This window comes from Bison bison, unplaced genomic scaffold (assembly GCF_000754665.1).
Source record: "Bison bison bison isolate TAMUID 2011002044 unplaced genomic scaffold, Bison_UMD1.0 scf7180017864247, whole genome shotgun sequence".
In the NCBI taxonomy this organism is placed as follows: Eukaryota; Metazoa; Chordata; class Mammalia; order Artiodactyla; family Bovidae; genus Bison; species Bison bison.
The window spans coordinates 631,587-658,338 of record NW_011494819.1 but is presented as its reverse complement, the minus strand read 5'-3'; the positions used below and the strand labels follow the sequence as shown (position 1 = coordinate 658,338).

General features: G+C 42.6%; 1 protein-coding gene across 3 annotated transcripts in view; it reads right to left on the bottom strand.

Annotated features, from left to right (window-relative positions):
* The window catches only part of TBX15 (T-box 15), a 126,601-nt gene that overhangs the window by 63,033 nt on the left and 36,816 nt on the right, over window positions 1-26,752 (bottom strand). The window contains exon 1 of one of the 3 annotated variants that reach the window (XM_010847220.1): window positions 3,131-5,048. The exons of the other annotated variants lie outside the window; for them this stretch is intronic. The gene's annotated coding sequence lies outside the window, so the exon portion shown is untranslated. Of the gene's footprint in view, window positions 1-3,130; window positions 5,049-26,752 lie in introns of those variants that run through there. 3 annotated transcript variants of the gene reach the window in all.

Sequence of the window (26,752 nt, the reverse complement as noted above, 5' to 3'; positions counted from 1 at the left end):
ATACTTTATCAGTACTGAAAGAGATTGCTGTGTTGTTGTTATTCAGTCACTAAGTCGTGTCCAACTCTTTGAGACCCCATGGACTGCAGCCCGCCAGGCTCCTGTCCATGTGATTCTCTAGGCAAGAATTCTGGAGTGGGTTGCCATTTCCTACTCCAGGAGATCTTCCTGACCCAGGGATTGAACCCATGTCTCCTGCATTGGCAGGTAGATTCTTTACCTCTGAGCCACCAGGGAAGCCCAGTAAAAGGGATACATAAATGCTGATTTTCATTATTATCTAAAAGGAGTATCAACAAAATGTTGTAGGAATTGTGAGGTGACAAGAACCTCTTCCAGTGCAGGGGTCTTTTCTGCGCCTAATGAACAGATATCTTCAAGATGAAAAGGAAGAGAGAGGGAAAGAAGAAGAAAGATATTCCAGGGAAAGGGAATTTTATGGAAGAGGCATGGCAGTAAAGTCTACCAGACAGGTTTAGAGAACAGCTAGTAATTGAGACCACATTTGTGTGATTTCTCTTGAATCCTCAGCACCCGGGACAGTGTCTGGCATCTATTATGCACTCAATAAAATGTTGTTTTTGTTGAATTCATGAATGAATGAAGGAAGTGCTATATGTTTAGCAAAGCAAGAGAAGAGGTGAGGCCAGAGAAGGCTGGAGCCATATCAAGAATCTTGAATGCTATTCTTCTTCTGATCTTCTTCAGGAGACCAAAATATCCCCACTAATGAGATGTCTTAATTAAATGCCATGTTCCCAATGAAAACCCAACAGGGTCACCTCCAGGCATACTTTTAAGTTTTTCGAATCCCATTAGCTAGTCCTTCCAGGACTATGAGTTTCATTAAAACTAATTGGCAACGTCTAACCTGAAATCTTTTGGGGCATCAGGGAATTTGGTCACCTCTATGAATAGCAATCAGTCAGTCATCTTAAAAATTCCTGACACTAACTCTCCTCCACATGAACTTAAGGAGAAAAGGTGCCTGTGACAATGAGAGTAAAATGAGGAAAGGAGCAAGCCCTTCTACAAGTGCTGGAACTAGTAATGCATGTGTGTGTGTGTGTGTGTGTGTGTGTGTGTGTGTGTGCGTGCATGCGCACACACAATCTCTGGCAGGATTGCAGGGGTGCAGAGATGACTTCTCCTTCAGGAAAAGGATGGCTCCTGCACACAGAGCTGCTGCACCCTCCAGACCCTCACAGCAAGTGTCCCTGCTATCTGTGATGAAGTGGGCTTTCCAGAGACACTGCCAAGAAAGGGAAGGAGCACAGTCCCTCTTCAGAATCACGAAGACCCAGCTTTATGTCTTTGGCCTAGTGATTTAACCTGCCTGAGTCAATTTCCTCAGTAAAGCAGATATGTCCATGGCTCCCAGCAAAGCCTCTAGCACACTGTGGGAGTATATTAAATGTTAGTTCTGTCCATAATTTGGAAAAGGAGGTGGCCACTGGATTAGATCTTTCCCCAATCACTTCCCAATACATATTTGAGAGGGAGAAAGAAGGTTCTTTCAAAAAGAGAAAAGCAAATTCTAGCAAAGAGAACTTAGGATGTAGAACTGAAAAATATCACATAATGAAGACAACAGTTCAGGGCCTAGAACAAAAGCTATCAGAATTGAATGTGTTAGAAGGAGAGATTGTGGAAAGGTAGAAGGAGGGAAAGCAAAGGAACAGTGGAAATGCCAGCTAAGAAGGCCAGTTTTCATGTGGGTCTAATCCCTTGGACTGCAAGGAGATCCAACCAGTCCATCCTAAAGGAGATCAGTCCTTGGTGTTCATTGGAAGGACTGATGTTGAAGCTGAAACTCCAATACTTTGGCCACCTGATGTAAAGAGCTGATTCACTGGAAAAGACCCTGATGCTGGGAAAGATTGAGGGCAGGAGGAGAAGGGGACGACAGAGGATGAGATGGCTGGATGGCATCACCAACTTAATGGACATGAGTTTGGGTGAACTCTGGGAGTTAGTGATGGACAGGGAGGCCTGGCATGCTGCAGTCCATTGGGTCTCAAAGAGTTGGACATGACTGAGCGACTGAACTGAACTGAATCCTGGTTTGTGATGGCTGCCACACTAGTTGAGAAGGAAAATGACTAGAACCTGAAAGAACAGAAAACAGGGTGGACCACTGAGAAGAGATGTATGTTGGATCTTCAGTAAGGAAATAGGGCCAGGGAAGCAAATTCTAGCCCTGAAGAGAAAAGCAGAGCGATCATCCTTGGCTGAAGAAGCAGCCCAAGGGCACTGCTCCACAAGAGGTGGGAACGACAGGGAAGAGCTGGGAGCCGGCAGGGTCCCCTGGCCCCAGATTGACAACCTTGTCAAAAGTACTTACGCTGTGGCTCAGGCTGAGGAAAACACACCCTGAGGAGGCAGCAAAGATCTGGTGCCTAAGGGAGTCTCCCAGAGAGCACGCAGGTGAGACCTAAGTTTGTGCATTATAACCCCTTTGGCAAGTGAGATTACTGAGACCTAATCTAGGTGCCCAGGGCCACTTACACAGGAGCATCAGAGACAAGAAAAGGACTCCGGCCTCTCTTACCCCAAAGCTGGAATTCATCCCCCATCCACTTCACTCCACTTCATCCATCCACTCCAAAAATTCTAAAACTGAATTCTTTAATAGTAGAAATGAACCCACTTTGGGGACACAGGGCAAGCATTAAGAGTGAGACAAACACTCTGGATTAATTGTATTCGTAGCAGTATCTTTATGTTTACAATTTACCAACCCCCTCCTTGAGATGCTTGCCAATCTTAGAATCCCACCCTCATGTCCCAAGTCCCCAACAAAATTCCTCTGTAAACCCCACCTCCTAAGTCTCTCCTGTCTTCTTTCTTTCCTTCAAAGCCCTCCCCAGAGAGAGTGAGTCAAAGGAAGCTAACCTGGTGGATTTTTTTGGTGATAGCCAATAAAAGGGTGGAGCAGGGTTAAAAAAGGAAAGAAAGCAAGCCTACCACTGTCTTCTAGGTAAAGGTTGCTTTGGGAATCCACGGTCAATATTCCTACCCCCACTTCTGACTCTTTGCGTCATCTTGACCAGGTCACTTAATTCCGTTCATTCCTCGGCCAACACCTTGGCTATGCAGCATGCCTCTGTTTTTCCCCAGGCCTACCTACCTTGAATGGTCAGAATGACCTTTGAAGAAACAGTGTCCTCCAAGTGTGTCAGCAATTCAGAAACTGACAGCTTCTAAAATAGCTGGTGTGTTGTTGGGTGTCTGTTGCCTTCTGAAGGAGTGGTGATGTCGCCGAGGCAGCAGGATTTCCTTGCCAAGGTTGTTCCTACCCTCCTCCCTGTGAGGCTCTGCACAGCCTCTCCCTACTCCAGCCCAGAAAGACTTCGAGCCCAGGGGCCGTGGCATTTAAGCACTGTCAAAGTTCCCACTTCAATCCCCATAGTGGTGCCAGTTCAGCAACTGTCATGATGACCCAGCCTGAACTGTATTTAGAAGCTTTGGACTTGGTACCATGTCCTAGCCCATCTCAGGGTGACAGGAGATTTCCTGAGCACCTGGGCCTGTGATTCAAGGGCTCCTCCTCCCAGAGAATGAGAGTCAAAAGCACTTTCCTAATGGTCCATTTCCTTCTCAGGAGGGTACCCATTTGTTGGAGGATTCTCTTAAGGAGTCAATCTCCATCAACATTTTTATACAATGCTATTTTAAAAATCGGTAATTCTTTCATAAACTTTATAAGATGTGGCAGAGGAAAAAGAGAAAACCAGTTAGAAAGTGGGTTTGGTGCTCTGTTTATGGACTATGCTTACAAAGGTACATTTCCCTGGGATTACACCCTGGGAATGCTCAGAATCTACCAGATATTGCCAGTGAATGGAGAGACCCAGCCTATGACTCAGCTTCTAGGGACACTGCATAATAATTCACCTCATCTTCTCAGCAGGCTCTGTGCCAGTCTTGAAAGTAGCCTACTGGAGTCCAAAAAAATTTATAAGGGATTCCTGGTTAGTGGTTAACAAAATAAATTTTAATTTATTTACACTTTAATATAATCGCCACCAGGCAGGCAGACTGATAATTATATAACACTAATAAGGTGGGCTGTCAGTTTTGAGAGTCACTGCACGGACAGTGGGTCTAGGTGCTCAACTCTGCTAGACCACAGGAGAGAGAAAGGCCTTTTTTCCCAACTGACCCTCAACTCTCTGCCCCAGTGTCCCTGAGCAGAGTCCCTTGGAGATACCCTGTCATTTAAAAGGCATCAAAGTTTGGCCTCTTCCCATTTCTGGGCAAGGGCCCAACACTCAGAGAATGTGGTTTTAGGATCATGGCATCTAATCCATTCAAGGATTATTTTTCCCCCCTACTGCTCAGATGGGTGTGTTAATCATCACCTCCCTTTGTTCTGTAATAAATTCAGCCCTGGCTAATTCCAAGCCTCTATGCATCACTGAAGTTTAAAGATGGCGTTTTGACAGGTCAGATATTTAGAATCAATAGACCACCAACCAGTCAAAAACCTTAAGGAGTTTTAGGAACATGTGGAAGTAATTTTTTCTAAGAATTCACAAGTCTGAAGGATGAGATCTTATTGATGGCGTGTGGGCTGTTGTAGGTATTAAAGTATTGTTTTATATGCCATATTCTACATGTAATCAAAATTGATTTACAGTGAAGGCAGATTTTCCTTATTATACCAAATATTGCACATTATCAGATATAAATTACAATGGAATACACACTATGTCACGTCTTTAAGAGAAACCAATAAAAGACAGAAATAAAATTATATGTGAATGTGCAATGACTACATATGTAAAATACAATGACATAGGATAGGGAATTTCAGAGAAATCAGAATATTTTATGTGACTTGGCTATATATCTACATTTTAATTATAATCATCTAAACTGTATGTACTGAATCTTTTTGTAAAGAAAAAATTATCCCATAAAATGTTAATTTCTAAATTTTTATTTTATTTTTAAGAGAAATATTGGTTTTAATTAAATATAGGGTAAACTCTAGCCTAAAAATTAGCAAAATTGTTTAAACAAGACACAATTTCCACCTCCCACACTTTCTTATATGGCTTCAATTATTAAAAAAACATTATGAAAATGTTAAAACAAAAATAGAAAACCTCAGATATTTTTAACTGTATAAAAACTCCCACAAAATCTTTCAGCACTGTTTCTTATTTAACAAAATAGCATCAATAGGAAGAGTAAAAAGTGTAAAAAACCATTATGACAACATTTCTGAAATTAGGGATAAATTTCTAATTTTTTAAATTGAGAGGTCATTTACCTAAAATCAATGAATGGGCTTTGGAGTTTTATAGATGACATAAAATTATAAGTTAAATTTGTAGGAGCTTGCATTTTTCTGGGAAGAGGATAAATGGTATTCATGGAATTATCAAAGGAATCTACTGACTTTAAAAGGACAAGGACCACTGATTTAATAGGATTTCTTTAAGTGGATAACTGTCTATTTTCCAAGCTCTCTTCTGCTGTAATGTAAAGCATTTCCCTTTAGCTGGACATTTCCAAAGGAAGAAATATTCAAAAGACTGTTACACGGAGTACTAGTGCTGCATCCTAATAGAAACACACACACACACACACACACACACACACACATATATTTTTTCTTTGTCTCCCTTACAAAGTGGTTGTGTTGTCTAGGAGTGTTAAATGGTCATATGAGACCACCTCAACTTTCTCTGTATGATCCCTTAGTTCCCATTTATCTTTATTTTAGCCACATATACATGCAAGTGACGGCTTCCCTGATGGCTCAGTAGTAAAGAACCTGCTTGCAATGCAGGAGAGCTGGGTTCCATCTCTGGGTCAGGAAGATCCCCTGAAGGAAGAAATGGCAATACACTTCAGTATTCTTGCCTGGAAAACTCCATGGACAGAGGAGCCTGGAGGGCTACAGAAAGTCCATGGGCTCATAAAAGAGTTGAACACGACTTAGCAACTAGACAATGGCATGCTATGCTAAGTCACTTCAGTCCTGTCCGACTCTGTGCGACCCCATAGATGGCAGCCCACCAGGCTCCCCCATCCCTGGGATTCTCCAGGCAAGAACACTGGAGTGGGTTGCCATTTCCTTCTCCAATGCATGAAAGTGAAAAGTGAAAGTGAAGTCGTTCAGTCGTGTCCGACTCTTGCGACCCCATGGACTGCAGCCTAACAGGCTCCTCCGTCCATGGGATTTTCCAAGCAAGAGTACTGGAGTGGGGTGCCATTGCCTTCTCCGAAACAATGGCATACATGTGTGATTTTTTTTTTTTTTACTATAATCCATATCACATCACGTTGAAAAGTAGGGTGATTATGAATTATCTTTACGTGAATGAAAATGGGGCTTTTCCTTTGGCCTGGCTACTTTTACTCTTTCATACTCTCTGTGTCCTCCCCGCTGCCCCTCAGAAAACCCTCGGGGGCACAGAAACCCCAGGCTCCCCAGGCTCCCCAGGCTATTTCTCCTTCTGTGTGCCAAAACCCAGCCCGCTCGCTGTTGTGGACACATGGTCCAGTCCCAACATCAGAGATGTGCTCTCAGCCCACGAACTCCACACCTCAGAAGAAATCCTGCCCCCTCCCCACCCCCCAGCCCTGCCTGTGTCCTCTAGGGCAGTGCCTGTGTCTGGCCTTGGAGCCAAGAGGCAGCTTCTCAGAGAAAGCTGGACGTGGCGAGTAGGTGACGCTGCCCTCGGCAGGACTGCCAAGGCTTTCCTAAAGGCCACAGCAACCGAGTCTGCCCGCGAGAACATTTTGGTGAGCTCAGTTTGTTTGCTACCGAGAACCTCCTTGTCCTCACAGTCTATTTTTACCACACCGTGACGCTGAACACTCTGCTGTCATTAAAGTGAATGATATATAGAACCAACTCTCCATGAGCTATCACTGTACGGGGAAAGGAACCCTGGATTCAGAATCAGAAATCAGGAGCTTGACCCCTGGTTTTGACCTTGGTGTGACCTTGAGGAAGCCATTTAACCCTGCTGAGTCTCAGTTGAAATAGCTGTGGAAAGTGGATTAGGAATCTCACTGCTTACCCAATTCAGGGAGTCATCAGCAGGGTAAAATAATGCAGATGAAAGCACTTTGTAAACTACAAATGACTTGGAAATGTAAGTAATCGGCATGGCATTTAATCATTTAATTCACAGAGATTTCTCCCTGTGCTCTAAATAGCATGCTAAATCCACATTTCTTTTATACAGCCTGTTAAAGATAGGAAACTGAGGCTCAGAAGCAGGGTGGTGACATGAGAAGACCTGGATTCCCTCCTCTCATTCATCTGCACCTCCCCTACACCGCACCCTTAAGGTACTCTAATCAACTATGATCTTTATTTTTATTTTTTAATTTAAATATTAAAAAAAAATTTATTGGCATATACTTGCTTTACAGTGTTGTGTTAGTTTCTACTGTATAGCAAACAGAATCAGCTATATATATATACACATATGTCCCCTTTTGGGGTTTCCTTTCCATTTAGGTCACCTGGAGAAGGGAATGGCAATCCACTCCAGTATTCTTGCCTGGAGAATCCCATGGACAGAGGAGCCTGGGCAGCTACAATCCACGGGGTCGAAAAATTGGACACAGTTGAGTGACTAACACTTAGGTCACCACAGATCACTGACTAGAGTTCTCTGTGCTGTACAGTAAGATGATTATCCCTAGCTCCTGTAAGGCAAAGATCTAGACACAATGACCTCCCCAGCATCTCATTCCATGACCCATGATTCCTCTAGAGGTGAGCAAAGTCACAGAGTATCTAGCGATGGAGTGGCAACTTATTAATGGCACCCAGATCTGATGACCAGGGACCCCATCATATCCTTGCTTCCCTGTCCTCTTGAACCCCAGCACCTGCTCATCTCCCAAGTGATAGCCCTGTGATATGACAAGATCCTGATTTATCAGCAAGAAATCACAGTACAGTTAGGGTGTCTCCCATGATAAGTACATTTTACTACAGATTCTCTGTTAAACAAAGTATGTAGCACCTTTTCATTGATCAAGAAAAACAGCCCACCATCTAGTGAGGCAGGCAGATTCCTTCTCTAGATGATCATTTACAGTCCATTCCAGGAGGTCTGCTCTATCACATATCCCTTTATATGGAGGCCATGAGGCTGTAGGAAAGCTATTATAACCAAACAACTTTAATCATTACCCGTGACAGAAGTTTTGTCCAAAGGCAAAACATTTTGTGCATTGCTGCTGCTGCTGCTAAGTCGCTTCAGTCGTGTCCAACTCTGTGTGACCCCATAGACGGCAGCCCACCAGGCTCCCCCGTCCCTGGGATTGACCAGGCAAGAACAGTGGAGTGGGTTGCCATTTCCTTCTCCAATTAGGCCCATGGAATTCCCATACCTGCAGCAGAGTCAGGCTGCTCCCATTCTATGAAATGAAGGCCCGTCCCAATGAAACCTGAGGTTTTTCAAAAAGTTACTGTTTCTCCAGGGTCCAACATTCCTATCTCTGTTCTCTCCAAGCCTCAGAGTAGCTCCTCCCTGAAGTCTGTCTCACTTTTTTTTTGCCCACAGAGTTACTGTTGTGGCAGAACTCAACAACGTCTACAACTTTAACCTCCAAAGGAAATGCCTAATGATGGAGGCTGACTTGATTCTCATTTCTTAAAAGGACCTTCTGGACATGCTGCTGACTGTTCAGAGGAGCTGACTTTCCTCCCCATCAGAAAGACCCTTCCATGGTTTGGATTGGGATAACACATTAGGATTCAGTTCCTGAATCCAGGATAAAGCTGTTTATCCCTGGAGTTAGATGTTCTGCTAACTTAGTCTTTGGAAGAAATAATGTAACATGTCTCTTGTCTGCTCCTGAACTACCTGTGAAAGACTTTCTTCTGTCATTATTTGCAATTTAATGACGAGTTCATGTGGTCCATGATAAAAATACATCCTCTTAGACAAAGAGGATAAATGCATTTCAACATATATGTCAACTCTGGTCATTTGATGGTGGCAGTGAAGATCACAAAATTGAGGAGTATAAAACCTGATTCAAGCTTAGAAAGATGAGTGCCAGATCAATTAGTGAAGTCTGCCATCAGCATGGGAACAGGAGATTAGCAGCCCACAGGTTATTACATATTCGCTATCATACTCTTTCCAAGGCCTCCACTGAAATGCTGCCATGCATGAATTACAATGCTGTTCCTCTTCCCTACTTTAAGGGAATAAAGGCTATTGTGTCCTTGTGCATATTTTGTGTCATTCTTTCCACGTGGACCAGGTTTTCCAGAGGCAGCAGATAGGCCACTAATCTCTCTCCTCCTGCAATAAGGTCATCATGTTAGCAAACTTCCTCTGCTCTGACACAGTTGTGGTTTTAATGGAGAACTAATGTCTTCATCAGTATCTGTGCTATTTCACACTTCATTTCCTTCCCCAACTCTTGGATGGAAACCATCCGGTCCTGGTGATTTACTTTGTGGGAGTTTCTTTCAAGTTAGTTTCCTTCTCTGGGGATGCCACGCAAGCATTTTCAGGGCTCCAGCTGGGGAGCACCCAGCCTTGAAACATCAGTGTGTGATCAAGTCATTCAAGAAAGCCAAAGGCTTTGGCAGGGATCTGACAGCAAGGCCCTTAGCCCAGGCCTTCCAGTCTGAGGGTAACAGAAGCAGCTGCTAGTTTTTCTGCCTCTCAGTCAGCACAGTGTCTTGAGGTGGTCCAGATCACCAGAACCCAGAGAACTGTGAGCAGATGGAAAGAAAACACAAATGCTTTGAAATTGTGATCCAAGACTCAAGCTGTCTCCAGACCTCTCAATGAGGTTCACAAAATCTCTAAGCAACCTCAAGGCATTCCTGTCTCTTTTCTCTCTGAGCCTCAGAATAGCTCTTGCATGAAAGCCTGTCTCCTTTCTTTGCTGTGGCAGGACTCAGTAATGTCTATAGCTTCCTTTAACCTTCTCAAGGAAATGCCTAATAAAGAATGCGTGATTCTTGATTCTCATTTATTTTCTATGTCCCATAGTTGTAGCCATCATGCAACCCAGATTTCTCTAAAACAGTCCTAATATCAAGTAGTCCATTCTGTGGCCCTTGAAATACATCTACATTTAAAATGTAAAGATAGGAGATAATATCCTAATATCTAGCTTGAAGAACCATCCCTTAGCATAAGTACACAACAAATACTTTACTTTTGATTTAGTGCATTCTGGCTACAAGGCACAGCTGGGAGGAATGAATAGGGAGGGAGAAGAAAGACGTGTCATGATTCCAAAAGATTTGTAAACGGCTGCTTTTATGGAACAGAAGCAGAAAATACCCCTCCACAGGTCGTGACACAGTCCTGGGGACCGGGCATGTGTGGCTGTGGAGGAGAGATTCCCCTGCTAATGTGAGGCCTGAGGCTTCACAGGGGGCAGGACTGTGTTTCTCCACTGGGAGGGAACATGAGCGGACAGAGGGGACGAAGGACCCAGAATGAAGCCGGCTAATGCAGAGCCAAGAGCCAGGGACATAAAGAGGACTGCTATATTTAAAATAGATAATCAACAAGGACCTATTGTATAGCACAGGGAACTCTGTTAAATGTTACGTGACAGCCTGGATGGGAGGGGAGTTTGGGGGAGAATGCATACATGTATATTGGAGAAGGAAATGGCAACCCACTCCAGTGTTCTTGCCTGGAGAATCCCAGGGACGGGGGAGCCTGGTGGGCTGCCGTCTCTGGGGTCTCGCAGAGTCGGACACGACTGAAGCGACTCAGCAGCAGCAGCAGCAGCAGCACACATGTATATGTATGGCTCAGTCCCTTTGCTGTCCACCTGAAACTATCACATTGTAAATCAGCTATAAGCCAATATAAAATAAAAAGTTAGAAAAAGAGAACCTCTCTCTTCATGGAGCCTTAGGGCAGAAGCCCTCACAGTGTGGTCTCATTTTTGGCCACAAAGGTAGTTTAAATGAGTACCACACTGGACCACTGAGGTATCTGCCAATAGCAGTAGAAAACACATGACTACCTTCCTCTCAGAACAAATTCTAAATACAGGGCAGAGCTGAGGCCCTCCAGAAAAACCCTCTTTAAGGGGCACTGGTCTAAGCTGCATGACCGCTGATGTGGCTTTGCTGTTACTGTTCTGTTACTTTTTTTCTAATGAATATCTGATATTTATGCCTTGATAATTACAGGGCTACCCCTTACCATTCTACAGAAGGTAAGATTTAATCAAAACACCAGGTAGAATTCAAATACCATTACCAAAAAACAAATAAGAAAGAGACAGCCTCAGTCACTCTAATCTGGTTCTTTGCCAAATGAGGTAGTGAAGACAGGGGAGCTGGGCATGTCACTGTGGCACTCTGAATAGGTACTGCCATTTATGCCACCAAAAAGCACACAGGAGCAATTTTCACACCGCAACAAGTGTAAACTTTTAAGAACAGCCAGACTCATTCATTCGGATGCCCTCCAGCTATATTCAGTAAGAGCAGAATATTTCAGGAAAACAACAACTAGACATAAACTTTATCAGTAATGTCATAAAACACCTAGTTCGGAATAAATTTACTTGGCAGCAAAGATTCTCCTTTCCCAGAGACTCATGCATGCATGCTCAGTTGTGTCCACTCTTTGTGACCCATGGACTGTAGCCTGCCAGGCTCCTTTTCCCATGGAATTTTCCAGGCAAGAATACTGGAGTGGGTTGCCATTTCCTACTCCAGAGGATCTTCCCAACCCAAGAATCAAACCCCAGTCTCTTGCATCTCCTGCACTGGCAGGCGGGTTCTTTACCACTGCACCACATGGGAAGCTCTTGGAGACTAGAAATGTTCGAACGGCAGCTGTCAGAAGATTATCAAATAATTAGGAAGAAGTTCATCTCCCAACAGTGTAGGAGACACCGTCCCCAGTTGGCTTGGTATCCTAAGTTCTTAGCAGAGTTCCACACTGAGTTCTGTGGAGTTTCACATGCAGGCAACTGCTGACATGAAATTCCCCAGAATAAGAAGCAGCACGTCTCTCAGTTAAAGAATAGGAGTAGCCTGTTCCGCCTACTACTTCTCCCGGCTGGAGAAGGGCGACTGGAGGAGTTTTGGGGTAACAATAACAACAGTCCTTGGCCCTGAGCCTGGAGCAGGAGATCTGTGGCATCCCAGGCCTCAGGCCTCGCCTTCTGGCTGGCAGGGTCTCCAAATGGCTTTTGAGCTCTCCTTGGCAGTCGTTACAGTTCACCTGCTGCAACCACAGGTGCCATTTTCTGCTCAACCTCATGGCCTCGGTTGCAACACCCCACTGTCCCCGATCCGTGTGCTGAAACCTGAAGGTCACCACTGACCTCAGCCAAGATTGCTTCCTGCTCCCACCCCTGCCAGTCTGTATCACATACTCCGAAGGTCATGGCCTGATGTCAGAGCCCCCTGTCTCGACATGGGCCTTGCTTCCCCAGACCGACAGCCCCTATAAAGTTTTCTCTCTTCCCTGTGCCGCCCCTCCTGCTGCAAGTGTGAAAGGGGCTGGTCCCCACCAGTGTTAGAAATCTGAATGTGACTCTCCAGCAGTGCCATCAGTTGCTGGGAAGATAATACAGGTCTAAACAAGGAATGTAATTTTTTAAAGAATTTTCTGTGCTTAAAACTATCCATGCATTCAAAACAAAACAAAAACAGGGCTTCCCTGGTAGTCCAGTGGTTAAGAATTTGCCTTACAATGTAAGGGACATTGGTTTGATCCCTAGCCTGGGAGGATCCCACATGCCACGGGGCAACTAAGCCTGTGCATCACAACTACTGAGCCCCTACTCTAGAGTCCATGAGCTGCAACTGCTGAACCTGTGTCCTGCAACTACTGAAGCTCGCTAGCCCTGGAACCCGTGCTCCCCAACAAGAGAAGCCACTGCAACGAAAAGCCTGCACACTGCAATGAACAGTAGCTACCACTTGCCGCAACTAGAGAAAGCTCACGTGCAGCAATGAAGACCCAGTGCAGCCAAAAATAAAGAAAAGAACTTCAGTGGGCCTCCAAATAAAAGTTAAAAACAACAACAACAAACAAACAAAACCAAAAACCAAACATGCCTTCACAGATTGAAACCAAGACTCTCAATTATTTTAAGTGCAAGTTCCCCTCTCACCCAGGGCCTTTAGAGGCAACAGCCTTAGGTCCACTCTTTTTATAAGACTTTTTACAACCCTGGAGCCAACCATCAGTTCAAGGTGTTTAATTACTCTGTCTCCTGGGAAGTCTGCCCTAACATAGGCTTGCTGCTGCTGCTGCTGAGTCGCTTCAGTCGTGTCCGACTCTGTGCAACCCCAGAGATGGCAGCCCACCAGGCTCCTCCGTCCCTGGGATTCTCCAGGCAAGAACACTGGAGTGGGTTGCCATTTCCTTCTCCAATGCAGGAAAGTGAAAAAGTGAAGTCGCTCAGTCATGTCTGATTCCTAGCGACCCCATGGAATGTAGCCTACCAGGCTCCTCCGTCCATGGGATTTTCCAGGCAAGAGTACTGGAGTGGGGTGCCATTGCCTTCTCCAACACCCACAAATGCCCAGACTGGGCACCCACATGAGTATGGCTGAATTTCCCAAGTGAACTACCTTTCGGAGGCTCAGCAAATAGAAACACAGCTACTCTTGGGCTCCCAGAAAGCTGCCAAGGACTTTTTCTTTGGCTAAGAACCTGCACCGAAGCCCACAAAAGACAGACATCGAGTGCTTCTTTTTCTTGAAATTCTGCTGTCTCAGAAAACCAAGAGCAGGAAACCATCAGGAAAAGGCTCTTAGCACCTGAAGCAACAGTACATCCCATATTTAGATCTATCATCAGCTCAGCCCTCTGAGCAGTATGAGACAGAGAAAGTAGCCACAAAAGAAGGCTGGAGAAAATGGGGACATTTCATTTTTTAAAAAATATTTAGACCCAGTACTGGCATTTTTTCCATATTACAAGGAATTGGTTTCTGGCCTGTGGACAGCTGAGATTATACTCTTTAAAACTGGATTTTGTAACAAAGCTACTGATTCTAATTATAAAACATTTTAAAATTCAGTTTCATTATTTCACAGTTCACACCAGAAGATTTCAGATGGGAATGGATGATACATGAGAAAGGCCATGTGCTTATAATATGTATGATGTTACACATATGGGAATTATCTGAAATCAATGTCTTCTTAACCCAGCACTAATGTTTTACACACAGGTTGTTTCACTTTTCTTTCTTTCTTCCTTTCTTTCCCTTTCTTTCTTTCTCCTTCAGTTTATCAACCTTTACACTCAAGAAAGTCAACAATTCTCTTCCCTAAATGAAAAATTTTCATGAATTTTGGTGAAGATTTTCTTGCCCCCTACAAAGGTAGATATTATTTCAGCAGACCTGAATTTGTTCTAAATAAACACTCTAAAATTAACCAGGCCAAGCAGTTGTCTTCATTTGAAGCAGGAGTGGACTTAACATGAATACTGTAAACTGAAATTAGTGGCCCTTGCCTGCCTTTCTAAGTTCTCAGGAAGATCAAACGAAACCCAATGTACTACTCCTCAAGAATCATCTTATCTCATGACATCCAGGTGATGGCTGGGAGGAATATTAATCTTCACATGGACGCTTGGAAAAGCATCAGTCTCATCAGCTACTTTCTAGGAGACTGTCAAAGCTTTTTCTTTTTTCTCCAACCAGCAACCAAAACAATCTGTATTTTGAAAACTAAATGGCTCAAAGTCAGATGAATTTGGGGGTACCAAGGAAAGCTAAGGCGTTCTCCTACTTGACTTGTTGCAGCAAGGATCAAAGGAAGCTTGGAATGGGTGCAATATCACAGCCCTGGAATGGAGGTCAGGTATTTGGCCTTTCCCTGGCTTCCGATGATATTGAATACAACAGATAAATTAAGATCAAGGCACACTGCAGTTCTAAAAGCACCAGCCTGTCCCCAGGAGATCCCAAGGGAGAGTCGTCATCTACCACGGGCCAGGTCTTGTCCTCACTTGGAGGAATGCCTGTTAACATGGGGATGGATTACCTACAATAACGTGTAATCAAAAGCCCTACAACATGATCACAGAAGGAGGCAAACTCATCAAGTGCATTCACTTGAATTTGGCCAAGGAAGAGATCCCAATGCGGCACAGGACATAGCTGACAAGACTCACCCTGCTCCGACTCCTGATGAAGCATGCGTGTGTGGAGAGGTGGTTACCCGAAATAGCAAGAGAGCTCAAGTGCTTACGGGAAAATCTGACCCTTTAACTTAAGGCAAGCATGGCCTACCAGCAAATCTCAAAGACAGGAAATATTTCTGGGCTTAATAACGCAAGTCAATATTCATTTCAAGTTGGGGGATTTCCTTGATCCAACTGTTGGTTTCCACGATTGATATATGCAGGCATCCTAGCTGGGAGCACTGCGTGACTTAACAGGTTCTTATTCAGCATAGACTTAAAGTTCCACAAGATCTAACCATACCATTAAGAAGGCAGAATTCTAAGTACCACCTTGGTTGGAAGAATTATAAGATACCAAGCTTCAGGCTTCATCAGGCTCAAGAGAGGCTAAAGGGAGTATGGAGAATCTGAGCCATCTTTCCAGAAGCCACCTTCATGGACAACATAGAATCACCTACATAGTGTCATTTTAGGGTTGTCAGGAATGCCTCCCTCACTCTAAGTTAGCCTACAGCCCACCACTGGAGGTCATCTAGGTCATGGTTTTATTTTTATTTCAAAGAAACTTTTCAATATGTAAGGGCCTTTTTCTTTTAAAAGGTCACCAGCATTTTAAATAGGGAAGACTACATTAATATATATATGTAGATAAATACATTAGAATATGTTAAAATATATACTGTTTTTGTTGTTGTTTAGTCAATCAGTCATATCTGTCTCTTTTGCAACCACATGGGCTGTAACCCACCAGGCTCCTCTGTCTATGGGATTTCCCAGGCAAGAATACTGGAGTGGATTGCCATTTTCTTCTCTATGAAAAATATATACGTGTACATATATATATATATATATAATAAAGATATATGTGTGCTGCTGCTAAGTCACTTGAGTCGTGTCCGACTCTGTGTGACCCCACAGACGGCAGCCCACCAGGCTCCCCTGTCCCTGGGATTCTCCAGGCAAGAACACTGGAGTGGGTTGCCATTTCCTTCTCCGATGCATGAAAGAGAAAAGTGAAAGTGAAGTCACTCAGTCATGTCCGACTCTTTGCGACCCCATGGACTGCAGCCCACCAGGCTCCTCTGTCCATGGGATTTTCCAGGCAAGAATACTGGAGTGGGTGGCCATTGCCTTCTCCAGAGATATATGTGTATGTATGTGTAAATATATATTGAAAGGTGAGGTCTGGAACTACTATAGTGATTTTTATTCTGCGATGGAGAATGAGCCACTCCGGGGTCACAATGTTAAGCTAACACAGCAAAAGCTTTAAATTTACAAGAGTCAACAAATTTCATCATTCTGTCTCCTATCACACACATCCCAAAGCAGTCAGTGTTTTTCAGAAAACCAGTCAGTAGATGGATAATTCATGAGGGGGCACAGGGAATGGGGAGTGCCATAAAATATAATGCAGGGCCCTGCCCCTGAAGCATTCACAACCAGAGGGTAGGCAGTCTGGAAACACAAAATTGTTCAGTCAGAAAAAAAAAAATTCTGTCATGCTTTTCTGCTATCAATAGGTAATATTCTTTCTGCAAGGGTCTGGAAACACAGCTCACAGAACAATTTCACAAAAAGAAAGCGCTTCCACCTCTAAGATAAGCAGGGAATGGAAAAAAAAAAAAAAAGGAGAGAATTACTTGGGTCATGGTCTCTTGCTTCAACTCTATGACCTTGTTCTAGGCTCCAAGGAATGCTTGGGTATGGAGATTTAGTGAGACCCAAGGCTTAGTGACAGCAGCCCACTCTTCCCTATGTGTGTCCCATCGAGATTTATAAGCCCCATGTAAAAATTCACCTATAAAGCAGTTCATCTTTCCAGGCAAGGTAAATGTGCAGAGTTTATCCCAGGTCTGCAAAGACCTCCTCTCCTGATGGCTATGAGCTATAAGATCTTGCCTGCCTTCTCATTCTCATCCATAACTTCCTTCTCAGAATTGGTACAGACTTACTCTTGGTACCTATATAACACAGTGATGATTTATATACTTTAATATGACATTGGCCATGGCTTAGTATATGCTCATCTTCTCTTCCCTATAAGCATATAAACTTCTTAAGATCAGGAACCATGTTTATGCTCTACAGACTCTATGAGGACTAACCAAACAATCAACCATCACTAGACAAAAGCATATTAAGTTAATCGGTGGATTTATTGCAGTTCTCAACACACATTCAAATAAATCAATTACCTAAATCAAAATTATACATTGGGCTTCCCTGGTGGTCTAGTGGTTAAGAATCCACCTGCCAATGCAGGGGAAATGAGTTCAATCCCTGGTCTAGGAAGACCCCATATTCTGTTGGACAAGTAAGCCCATGGCCACAGCTACTGAAGCCCACATGCCCAGACTGTGTTCCATAACAAGAGAAATCAGTGCAGTGAGAAGCCCATGCACCACACCTAGAGAGTAGTCCCAACTCGCAGCAACTAGAGAAAGCCCAAGTGCAGTAATGAAGACTGAGCGCCGCCAAAAATAAATTAATTAATAATAATTATACAGCCATGCACCTGTGTAAGTCACACCTAGGCTTGAAATGTTGAACCAAAGAAAATTCAAAGAAAATTAACTAAAGACCTTAGAGTAAAAGGTCAACTAATAAACAGAAAAGAAATGACGGAGATAAAAATATCCTTACCAATAGACCTTGAAGTCATCATTCCACTTTAACAACAAGTGAAAACCTGAAAAAAAACTGAAAAATCAACAGATTTGCTTAGATATGTCAGAGAAATGAGGCCACAAGGAAAATCACTCTCCCAATCAAAGAGGGGGTGGTGGCGATACTGAGAATCACAACTTAAGTACAGCAGAAACCCATGAGCACAAACCTCTGCAGGAACTGGTGCCAGGGTAGGAAAACCTAACCTGTTAACTGACCAACTGCTGGAGACAACTCTGGAGAGCCAGTTATAGGTGGTATCCCACACTTTTGTGAGTTTTACCTCCAGGAGCTCTTTTTTAGTGACTATCATAGAAAAATTCCCTCATACTTCCAGCATGGAAAGGGAACCATTCTGAAATACACCAGAGCATTCTCTTCCCAACAAGGCCTTCCCTAAGAAGTAACTATTTGCCAGAGCAAATAGTTATCTGGATGAAGGAAATTACCCAAATTCAGCACCCCTCTATCCATCCTGTCCCACTCAAGGGAAAAGGAGGAGAAAACTGAGAATCACTGGTGAAGTTTACAGTCCAGGACACAGGCTCATCTGTGCCCCAATTAGAGAACTAATTCTTTCTCTCCCTTCCACACCTACCACCACACCACTAAAAGCCTATTTACTACAGTTCCTTTCACACAGTACAACATGTCCAGATTCCAACCAAAAATTACAAGGCAGGTGCTATACTCAGTTGCTTCAGTTGTGTCTGACTCTTTGTGACCTGATGGACTAGACAGTATTTGCCAGGCTCCTCAGTCCATGGAGAAGGCAATGGCACCCCCTCCAGCACTCTTGCCTGGAAAATCCCATGGACGGAGGAGCCTGGTGGGCTGCAGTCCATGGGGTCGCTAAGAGTCAGACACGACTGAGCGACTTCACTTTCACTTTTCACTTTCATGCATTGGAGAAGGAAATGGCAACCCACTCCAGTGTTCTTGCCTGGAGAATCCCAGGGACCGGGGAACCTGGTGGGCTGCTGTCTCTGGGGTTGCACAGAGTCGGACATGACTGACGCGACTTAGCAGTAGCGGTCAATCCATGGGATTCTCCAGGAGAGAAGACTGGAGTGGGTTGCCAGACCCTCCTCTAGAGGATCTTTCTGATGCAGGGATTGAACTCGCATCTCCTGTGTCTCCTGCACTGCAGGTGGATTCTTTACCAGAGTCACCAGGGAAGCCCCTATGGCAAACTAAAAGGCAAAAAACTACAGTCTGAAGAGACTGAACAGCAGCACAATGAGAGTCGGATGTTGGATTCAGGGATGTTGGAATTATCAGGCTAGGAATTTAAAACAACTATGATTATTCTGCTAAGGGCTCTAATGGAAAAAGGAGAATAAATGAATAATGTAAGCAGAGAGATGAAAAGTCTAAGATAGAGTCAAAAGAGATGCTACAGATTAAAAATACTGTAAGAAAATGGAAAATGGTTATTCAGTTCAGTATAGTTGCTCAGCCATGTCCAACTCTTTGTGATCCCATGGACTGCAGCACCCCAGGCTTCCCTGTCCATCACCAGCTCCTGAAGCTTGCTCAAACTCAAGTCCATTGAGTCCGTGATGCCATCCAACCATCTCATCCTCTGTCATCTCCTTCTCCTCCTGCCTTCAATCTTCCCTAGCATCAGGGTCTTTTCCAATCAGTCAGTTCTTCATATCAGGTGGCCAAACTATTAGAGTTTCAGCATCAGCATCAATCCTTCCAATGAATATTCAGGACTGATTTCTTTTAGGGTTGACTGGTTTGATCTCCTTGCAGTACAAGGGACTCTCAAGAGTCTTCTCCAACACCACAGTTCAAAAGCATCAATACTTCGGCACTCAACTTTCTCTACAGTCCAACTCTCACATCCATACATGACTACTGGAAAAACCATAGCCTTGACTAGACAGACCTTTGTTGGCAAAATAACATGTCTGCTTTTTAATATGCTTTGGAAAATGGTTGTAATGGGCTCATTGCTGCTGCTGCTAAGTCACTTCAGTCGTGTCCGACTCTGTGCAGCCCCATAGACGGAAGCCCACCAGGCTCCCCCGTCCCTGGGATTCTCAAGGCAAAAACACTGGAGTGGGTTGCCATTTCCTTCTCCAATGTGTGAAAGTTAATAGTGAAAGTGAAGTCATTCAGTCGTGTCCGACTCTTAGCAACCCCACGGACTACAGCCTACCAGGCTCCTCCGTCCATGGGATTTTCCAGGCAAGAATACTGGAGTGGGGTGCCATTGCCTTCTCCAATGGGCTCACTGGTAGACTGGAAAAGGCTGAGGAAAGAATCTCTGAGCTTGAGGATATAATAAGAGCAAATTCCAAAATGAAAACTTAAAGAGATAAAGACTGAAAAAAAAAGAACAGAATATCCAAGAACTGTAGGACAACTATAAAAGGTATAACATAAACACAATGAGAATACCAAAAAAATAAGAGTAATAGGAATGGAAGCAATATTTGAGGCAATAGTAACTGAGAATTTCCCCCAAATTAATGTCAGACACCAAACTATAGATCCAGGAAGCTAAGATAACACCAAATAAGATAAATTAAAAAACAAACAAAAAAACTGTACCTGAACACAAATATTCCAACTTAAAAAATCAAAGATAAAGAGAAAAACATCTCGAAAGAAGCCAGAGGGGGAAAAACACATTACCTATAGAAAAATAAAAATAAGAATTACTGCTGACCTTTCCCAGAAACCATACAAGCAAGAGGAGAGTGGAGTGAAATAATTAAAGAGTTGAGAGAAACAACCAACCAACCTAAATTATCTTTCAAAAGTGAAGGAAAGATTAAAACTTTCTCAGATAAAAATTGAGGGAACTTGCTGCCAGAGACCTGCCTTGTAAGAAATGTTGAAAACGATTCTTCATAGAGCAGAAAAATGAAACAGGTCAGAAACTTGGATCTACGTAAAGAAAAGAATAAGTAAGTGAAGGTAAAACAAAATATTCTATCTTTCTTATTAATTGATCTAACATGTAATTGGGATTTCCCTAATGGTATAGTGGTTAAGACTCCTGCTTCCAATGCAGGGAATGTAGGTTCAATACCTGGTCAGGAAATTAAGATCCCATGCGCCTTTTTTATTGGGTCTTCCCTGGTAGCAGAGCTGGTAAAAAAAAAATTCATCCACAATGCAGGAGACCCTGGCTCAATTCCTGGGTTAGGAAGATCCGCTGGAGAAGGGATAGGCTACCCACTCCAGTTTTCTTGGGCTTCCCTGGTGGCTCAGAAGGTAAAGAATCCACCTGCAATGCAGGAGACCTAGGTTAGATCCCTGGGTTGGGAAGATCCACTGGAGAAGGGAACAGCTACCCACTACAGTATTCTGGCCTAGAGAATTCCACGGACTGTGTAGTCCATGGGGTCACAAAGAGTTGGACATAACTGAGCAACTTTGACTTTCCCAACAGGTAATAATAACAACAATGTATTTGATTATGCATGTTTATGTATTTCTTTATGCTTATATGTATATGCTTACTTTCATACGCTTATGTGCATATACATACATGCAAAAGCATTTATATGCATATGTATAAGTGAAATGAATGACAGAAATGTTTCAACAATGGGAGGGGATAACCTGGAAAAGAATCTGAAAAAGAATATATGCATATATATGTATGCCTGCATGCTCAGTTGCTAAGTTGTATCTGACTCTTTGCAATTCCATGGACCAGGCTCCTCTGTCCATGGGATTTTCCAGGGAGTGGGTTGCCATTTCCTCTTCCAAGGGATCTTTCTGATCCAGGAATTGAACCTGCATCTCCTGCATGGGCAGGTGGATTCTTCACTGTTGAGCCACCAGGGAAGGCCCATATTCAAATACACACAAACACACACATGCATACATACACACACACACACACATACACACACACACGTGTGTGTGTGTGTATGTTAGTCATTCAGTCATGTTCAGCTCTTTGTAACCCCATAGACTGTAGCTTACCAGGCTCCTCTGTCCATGGAATTCTCCAGGCTTTAATACTGGAGAGGGTTGCCATTCCCTTCTCCAGGGGGTCTTCCTAATCCAGGGATTGAATCCAGGTCTCCCACATTGCAGTCTTTACCGTCTGAGCTACCAGGGAAGCCCATACATACACATATACTCACACATATATACAGGGCTTCCCAGGTGGCTCAGTGGTAAGAATCTGCCTGCCAATGTAGGAGACATGGGTTTGATTCCTGGGTCGGGAAGATCCCCTGGAGAAGGAAATAGCAATCTACTCCAGTATTCTTGCCTGGGAAATACCATGGACAGAGGATCCTGGTGGGCCACAGTCCATGGGGTCACAAAAAGTCAGACACAACTTAGCAACTAAACAACAATAACATCTGAATCACTGTGCTGTACATCTGAAATCAACACAACGTTGTAAGTCAACTACACTTCAATTTTAAAAAAGAATGGAAAGAAATAATTAGGAATATTTGGTTGTTATAAGAATTATCAGGAAATTCCCTGGTAGTTCAGGGGTTAGGACTCAGTGTTTTCACTGCAGGGACCCAGGTTTAATCCCTGGTTGGGAACTAAGATCCCACATGCCTCACAGTACAGCCAAAGAAAAACAGAAAAAGAAAGTATCACTCACACTACCTAGGAAGTAGTATAATATTATTTGAAAGTACACTTGGATTAGTTGTAAATCTATATTACAAACTCTTAGGCAACCACTAATAAAAGCAAAAATTTTAAAAGATGTATAATTGATATTCTAAGAAAAGAGAGAAATGGAATCATACTTAACAACCACAAAAGGCAGAAAAAGTGTACGAGACAAAAACAAGATCAAAGTGCAAGGTAACAAATAGAAAAGCAACAAATTGGTATATATTAATCCAACTATATCAAAAATCACTTAAACATCAATGGTCTAAATATATCAGTTAAAGACTGTCACAATAAAGATTGTTCAGTTCAGTTCAGTCGCTCAGTCGTGTCCGACTCTTTGCGACCCCATGAATCACAGCACGCCAAGCCTCCCTGTCCCTCACCAACTCCCAGAGTTCACTCAGACTCATGTCCATCGAGTCAGTGATGCCATCCAGACATCTCATCCTCTGTCGTCCCCTTCTCCTCCTGCCCCCAATCCCTCCCAGCATCAGAGTCTTTTCCAATGAGTCAACTCTTCCCATCAGGTGGCCAAAGTATTGGAGTTTCAGCTTCAGCATCATTCCTTCCAAAGAAATCCCAGGACTGATCTCCTTCAGAATGGACTGGTTGGATCTCCTTGCAGTCCAAGGGATTCTCAAGAGTCTTCTCCAACACCATAGTTCAAAAGCATCAATTCTTCGGTGCTCAGCCTTCTTCACAGTCCAACTCTCACATCCATACATGACCAGCTGGAAAAACCATAGCCTTGACTAGACGGACCTTTGTTGGCAAAGTAATGTCTCTGCTTTTGAATATGCTATCTACGTTGGTCATAACTTTCCTTCCAAGGAGTAAGCGTCTTTTAATTTCATGGCTGCAATTACCATCTGCAGTGATTTTGGAGCCCAAAAAAATAAAGTCTGACGCTGTTTCCACTGTTTCCCCATCTATTTCCCATGAAGTGATGGGACCAGATGCCATGATCTTAGTTTTCTGAATGTTGAGCTTTAAGCCAACTTTTTCACTCTCCTCTTTCACTTTCATCAAGAGGCTTTTGAGTTCCTCTTCACTTTCTGCCAAAAGGGTAGTGTCATCTGCATTTCTGAGGTTATTGATATTTCTCCCGGCAATCTTGATTCCAGCTTGTGCTTCTTCCAGTCCAGCGTTTCTCATGATGTACTCTGCATATAAGTTAAATAAGCAGGGTGACAATATACAGCCTTGACGTACTCCTTTTCCAGATTGTTAGAGGGAATCAGAAAACAAGAACCAACTCTATATTGTCTATAAGAAACCCACTTAAAAGATAAAGACACACATAGATTAAAAGCAAGTAGGTAGAGAAAAACATACCATGCTAATACCGATCAAAATAAAGCAGAGGTAGCTATATTAATTTCAAACATAGCAGATTTCAGGGCAAGGAAAATTATCAGGAATAATGAAGGTGATTACATAGCATAGGGTCAATATTCCAAGAAGACATAACAATCTTTCATGTATATGTGCCTAACAACGGAGCATCAAACCACCTGAGGCAAAAATTGACAGAACTACAAGGAGAAACCGATGAATCTACTATTACGGTTGGAGACTTCAATATCACTCCATCAGAAACAGATTCAGAGGTTGAAAAATCAATAAGGACACAGTTGAATCCAACACTGTATTATATCCATCAATCAACTGGATATAATTGACATCTATAGACTACTTCATCTAACAGCAGAAGAATACTCATTTTTCTCATTTACATGGAACATATGCCAAGACAGACCATATTCTGGGCCATAAAACAAAGCTTATGAGTTTAAAAGAAAAAAAAAATTATACAATGTCTGCTTTCATGCCACAATATAATTAAATTAGAAATTAATAACAGAATGATAGCTAGAAAATCCCCAAATACTTGGAAATTAAGCAACACACTAATAAATAACACACAGGTAAAGGAAGAAATATCAATACAAATTTTTAATATTTTGAATGAAATAAAAATGGAACAAAACCATCAATGGATGCTAAAAGAAGTGGGTCAAAGTTAGATTAGGAATAAGATCAGTTCGGTTCAGTTCAGTCGCTCAGTCGTGTCCGATTCTTTGCGACCCCATGAATCACAGCACGCCAGGCCTCCCTGTCCATCACCAACTCCCAGAGTTCACTCAGACTCATGTCCATCGAGTCAGTGATGCCATCCAGACATCTCATCCTCTGTCGTCCCCTTCTCCTCCTGCCCCCAATCCCTCCCAGCATCAGAGTCTTTTCCAATGAGTCAACTCTTCCCATCAGGTGGCCAAAGTATTGGAGTTTCAGCTTTAGCATCATCCTTCCAATGAACACTCAGGACTGATCTCCTTTAGAATGAACTGGTTGGACCTCCTTGCAGTCCAAGGGACTCTCAAGAGTCTTCTCCAACACCACAGTTCAAAAGCATCAATTCTTCGGTGCTCAGCTTTCTTCACAGTCCAACTCTCACATCCATACATGACCACTGGAAAAACCATAGCCTTGACTAGACGCACCCTTGTTGGCAAAGTAATATCTCTGCTTTTTAATCTGCTATCTAGGTTGGTCATAACTTTCCAAGGAGTAAGCATCTTTTAATTTCATGGCTGCAATTACCATCTGCAGTGATTTTGGATAGTCTCAAAATATCTCTCCATAAATAATTTATTGAATTCTAAGTAAAACAAATTAACTTTACAGTGGAAAGAATTGGTTGATACCACCCTAACCAAGTGATCAATGTAAACATCACCAAGACAGATGTGTTAATTACCTTATTGTGGTTACTCTTTCACATAAATACACGTATCAAAATCAACAGATTGTGTATCTTAAACTCACACAATGTCACGTATCAATTATATCTTATAATACTGGACACAAAAACTGGAGAGGAAAGCAGCTAGGTGGTGTCTTCTTAACAACAACAACAACAAAAAAGTTAATATCACCAAAATTGGGAGAAATCAACATCATGCACTTTGATACGGTGTACTAAGGACAAAGCAGTTCTGTGGTGTTTCTCCCCCAAAAGTGTCTAACCTGAATCTAAACCTGAGGAAACATCAGATAACACAAAATAACTGATCTACAAAATAACTGGCTTGTGCATTTCAAAAAAGTCAGAAAAGATAAAGAAAGGCTAAGGAACTATACTGCAGATTAAAGGAGATGAAAGGAATTGAACAATCAAATGCAATGCATGATCTTGGATTAGATCTTGAATCAGCAAAAAAGAATATCTGTGATGAAGATTAGGACAAATAATGAAAATTAAATATAGACTTGGTTATATAGCACATGTCATCAATGAACGAGGTCTCTAATTTACTCATAAATGGTTCAGAAAACAATTATATATGTGTGTGTATGTATGTGCATGTATACACACAAAAAAGCAAATGAAACAAAATATAATCAATTGGTGAAACTGAGTAATATGTATAGACAGAAGTTCCTATAAATTTTCTGTAAGTTTAGTATTATATCAAAATCAGAAGTTTTAAAATATTTAAGAAAATATTTTTAAAATTTCAAAAAGTCACCATAATATCAGAGAGCTGAAGAGACATTTGTAATCTTTAAAATTAGGCTAAATCTGCTGACACACTGAAATTACAGAAGTCACCACCAGTCTGATAACAAAACTGAAGATTCAGAACGGGTTCTCTGGTTCCTAACTACCTTCATTCATAGGAGAAATTCAGGAAATTAGACTTGATTATGGAATATTATATTTAATTATCACAGTGTTGGATGAAATGCAAACAATAAGGGGCTTCCCTGGTGGCTCGGAGTGTGCCTGCAATGTGGAAGGCCTGGGTTCAATCCCTGGATGAGGAAGATGTCCTGGAGAAGGAAACAGCAACCCACTCCAGTACTCTTGCCTGGGAAACCCCATGGACAGAGAAGCCTGGTAGGCTACAGTCCATGAGGTCGCAAAGAGTTTGACACAACTGAACAACTTCACTTTCCACTTTTTGTGAAACAATAAAAATAATCAAGTGTTGAAAATGCAACTATACACTTGATAATAAACAAGGAAGAAAAAGGAAATGAAGAATTTGGTCAGCATTGGACAATCCAATGAGTGGTCAGACCTTGATCCTTTAGCTCAGGGTGATGCCTTAACCCAATGCCCCACCCCAGATCCAGGAGTAGTGGTTTCCTTAAGGCAGGGCCAAGAATGACAATTTTAAGGAAGCACCAAAAAATTCAGTAATCCAGATAAATGATATTTCAATGCAATATTTTTTAAATTAATACAACAATTAGTGATGAAAAAAATCAAAATATTAAAGATGATGATTCATACCTCTATCTTTAATATAATTAAT